Consider the following 585-nt stretch of genomic DNA (forward strand, 5'->3'; position numbering starts at 1 on the left):
AGGAAAACGAAATTACTAAAGGAGGGGTGAAAATATATAGTCAACAAGTGATGTTTATCCCTTGGGCAGCTGTCCTTCAAAGGTGCTGCCCAAAAATTTGTGTGCTGCCCAAAATGTATACATATACACTTATATATATATCCCTCACCTTCCTTTTAAAGTTAAACATAATTCTAATTAGAATATTACCTAAACACCCCATCACAAATCCTTAAATTACGATAAGAATTTATGCTAAGCAAGTTGGCAATTATCACAACACTTCAAGTTCCCAAAATGAAACTAAAACATATTCTAGTAATTAAGCAACGGTAATCGACATGCGACTCTTGGTTAGTATTTAGGGGTGTTACAGGGTATTAATGGGTCATACTTTTTAGATGATCACATAAGTTAAGTTAGTAGATCCACTAAGTTAAGTGTTTTATATGACGGCAAAGTATAGGACACCACTTAGGCTCATAGTGGTGGTTGTCAGTTAGAGAGACTCCCACCTAAACTATATCAGTTTGTATATGAGTACAGCTGGGTTTGTTATTGCATTTTCTTTAACGAACTAAGTTGCTTTTACTGTTTTATAAAGCT

Source organism: Solanum tuberosum, unplaced genomic scaffold (assembly GCF_000226075.1).
Source record: "Solanum tuberosum cultivar DM 1-3 516 R44 unplaced genomic scaffold, SolTub_3.0 scf00779, whole genome shotgun sequence".
In the NCBI taxonomy this organism is placed as follows: Eukaryota; Viridiplantae; Streptophyta; class Magnoliopsida; order Solanales; family Solanaceae; genus Solanum; species Solanum tuberosum.